Source organism: Tupaia chinensis, unplaced genomic scaffold (genome assembly GCF_000334495.1).
Source record: "Tupaia chinensis unplaced genomic scaffold, TupChi_1.0 Scaffold147433_1, whole genome shotgun sequence".
NCBI lineage: Eukaryota > Metazoa > Chordata > Mammalia > Scandentia > Tupaiidae > Tupaia > Tupaia belangeri.
Window position 1 is genome coordinate 3,557,712 of NW_006207284.1, and position 3,842 is coordinate 3,561,553.

Below are 3,842 nucleotides of genomic sequence, written 5' to 3' on the forward strand. Positions count from 1 at the left end.
ATAAGCTCAGCCGTCCTCATGGTGTTGATGAATGCCTTGATGGTAACTGCTAAATGTGCATCAATAGTCAAGAGTTCCCCTCTAGCTTCAGCAGCTTAGTGGACAGTCCATCCTGAGGTTGCTTGGAGGTACCTCATACTTAGCATGTCCAAATCCAACCCATAATCTTCCCTTCCAGATTCGCTCCTCTTCCAGGACTCCTTTTCTTGGTGAATGTCACCATAATTTATCCCATTATCAACCTAGAAATTTGATATAAATCTATACAGCTCCTATTCCCCAAGTCCCACATATAAATCATCACCAGATCCTAATGGTTTTATTTCTTAATTGTGTATGGAATTCACCCAGTTATTTCCATTACTGTGACCACTACCAATGACGAAGTTAACCTCCTTTTTTGCCTTGGTCAGTAAGTCCCCATATCTGCTTTGGGTCCTGTCTAATCTTTTCTTCATAATTTATCTAGAGTGATTATTTTTAAAACACATATATGATGTTTGGGATTTACTTTAATATTCCAGAAAAACTAATGAACAGAAGAAAGATAAAAAAAAAAAAACAGGTGAAGTGTTTATCACCATTTAGGCTGAGTGATGAGTTCAAAGGGGGTTTATTTTGCTATTCTGTCTTCTTTAGTGTATGCTTTTAACTTTTCATAATAAAAATCAGCATGTACATACACAAATACTGACATGCTACCTTCTTGCTGAAAATAACTTACACGTTTTGTTTTGTTTGCCACAGGACACGTGCACTCAATGAGAGAGAAAAAGAAAAACAGCAAGAGGGAAAATAAGAACCCTTCCCCCCCAGGGGGGATGGCCGTGCTGCCATCCCTTTCTCTCCATTCTCTTCCTGGGATTTTGGGCACACACGCACACATGTTCAGCACTCTGAGTTGAGCGGCTGAGTCTAGGCTTTTTAATGCCCATAGTATAAAGATGACATTTTTTTCATAAGAATTCAAGTTCTGATGTAGGCTCTATGGATCTTTCCAGCCCTTTCTGCACCCTGGGCTCTTCCTCTCAGCCCTCCAGTTCTACTTTCCATGTGTTACTCCCCGAACAACTCTATCCTACTAGCTACAAGGTGGGCACATTTTCCTCCTCCTGACGAGTTCAAATCCATCTAATATAGACTCTCAGAATACCTGGTACTGTTTCCTTATGGTACATGTCATCACTACAGTTTGTGTATAATTGTATGAGCCATCCCATCAGTGTCTGCTTATTCCACCAGACCATAAGATATAGGAGTCACCATTTTATTCCCAAGCACAGTGCCAAGCTCATGTCATCATGATCAATAAGTATTTGTTGACTGAATGAGAAGAGGTAGAGATTATTTGGGGTGACATTCACTTTGCAACTTGACCACAGAAGCTGTGGGATCAATTGGAAATGAATTAAGATGAGCCTGCTGGGAGGAGAATGGGGCACTGGTCTGTCTATCTGCAGTACCTGTGGGGCAGTGAGGTGCTATTTCCCAATTCTGCCTTGTACTCCAGAGTAGGCTCATGCCTGTGATCAGAGGAGCCTCCTTCCCAGAATCAGGCTTCAGCGGCTTTCTGACTATTGCAGCTGTCTCCTTTCTTTCAATTGGTCCTTGGACTCAGTGCTTCCAGGAATGAATCTGTCTTCATTATCTAATGGCTCAGGCCTGGGCTTTATCTTGAGTCCTTTTCATGGTCCATTTTTCTGAGTTCTGACTTGCTGTGCTACATAATACTCTTAAGTTTCTCTAGGATACACCTGACACAAACTCCCTCCCAGTGGAACCTGGCCTAAACATTTCAGCCTTCCTATCTAGGTGCCTCATCTGCTATTCTAGTCTAGTGACAGAGACATCCCAACAGGGGTAGCCTACCCGCTGATCACTACCTGCCAACCAGTCTGCTGAGCACTCCCTGCCTGAATTCTTCCCTGCTGTCCCCTGTCTACCTGTTAGGGCTTCAAGTACAGTCGATGGAATTAGGTCAGAGACTGTGTTGTATCTCCTGACTTTCTGCCTCCCCATAGGACACTCTCTAGCCTCAAGACTGCCAACACTCTCTCTAGAGAACTCTGCTTCCAGAGGCAGTTTCATGGTCTGCTAGGTCCCCACAGACTATGGTGATCCAGGACGAGAAGGCCCCAAATCAGTTCAGTATCACCTTCTCCCCGCAGTAAAGGCATCACTGGGATGAGATAGAAAGAACCAAGGATCAGCAGCTGGGAGACAGCTACAGTCTCTGCTTTGTCACTATCAAGCTGAATGGTCTAGGACAAGCCACTTCAGCTACATTGGTTTCAGCTTCTTCATTAAAAATAAAAGGTAGGAGGGAAAGAAAGAAAGGAAAGGAGGGAGGGTAAGACATTTTGTTAGATTCATGGTTCTCAAATATTTATGTAACAGTGTTTGGTGGCCAAACATGTTTGAAGAACACTTAGGGTAAACAAACTTTAATAGATTTTTTACTAGCAGGACTTCTTAGGGTATTTAATGAACTAAAGTGTGTTATGACTCTCCATAAAAGATAGGAAAGTTAAAGGTTTGTCATATTTATGTGAGTACATATGGAAATTGTACTGGGAAATACCAGAAGAAATTATTTCTGTTTCTAAATGTCTATTCTTTTCATGAAAAGATTTGGCATTTTATCCATATTTGAAGTGTGATATCTAAGTCTAATATGTCTGAATTTTTGAAAAAAAAATATGATGTTCATTAAAAGGAGATGTTTGGGCCAGCCCATGGCCTAGTGGTTAAGGCAGCTAGATCCCACATGGCAACTGTGTAGTTTGAGTCCCAGACCTTGCAGCTTAAAAAACATGCTGAATATGTGTGTGCATCTGCCCAAATTCCCAAATAGAGGAAGAGATGGATTGGGGAGTAACTATGCCCTGCTGAGGGTGCTTTCTCATTTTCCCCCTCTGTCTCTATCTGGTGAGCATATGTGCCCTCTGGCAAAATAGATAAGATAGATCGATAGATAGATGATAGATAGATAGATGATAGATGATAGATAGATATATAGATGATAGATAGATAGATAGATAGATAGATAGATAGATAGATAGATAGAAAAATAAATAAATAAAGGAGTAGTACCTCCTTTCAGTGGAGGAGCTAAACTACTTCTTTCAGTAGGCCACACAGTAGGCTCTAGCAGTTCAGTGGGAAAAAAACAATATCCAGTCAATCCAGTGCCTTCCTGATCAAGGCCAATTTCCTCATCAGCAGAATACATCACGGAATGACAACAACCATAAAGGCCAATCACACATTTGAGAAGCAGAGCAGCATGAAGTGGCCAGATCAGGATCTATTTTGAAGGGTAACGGCTATTGAATACTGTTGCATTGGGCTGGCGTGCTGAGGTAATATGAACTCAACATTCATAGCTGAACAGTTAGTCCTGTCTTATAGTATCCTTTTTTGCCAGTTCATGAACTTGGTCTGTTATGCCAAACTCAAGACAGGTCAATAGAAAACTCTATTATTTCAGTAAAACTGAGAGTATATCCTGATCCATTTGCTCTCAAATAACCAGTTTGATAAACATGGACTGTTTCACCTGCTACAACTTTTCAGTATCTGCCCATTGGCCAAATCCACAAGAGAGGAGCATTTCACTGGCTACCTAGAGTCACAACCTGAGTCCTGACCCCTTCAACTTTCTTGAGTTCTCTCTGCACTGTGAGATTTCTTCAGTCTCTTTGTCTTTGTGTTCATGGGACTCCCTACTTCTATTGTCCATTTTACCTACTAGCATCTCCCAGCTTTTCACCCTATCCTTTGAGCTTCTTTTTTTTTTTTTTTTTTTTTTTTTTGAGTTTTTTCCTTTTGGGGGCGGGTGC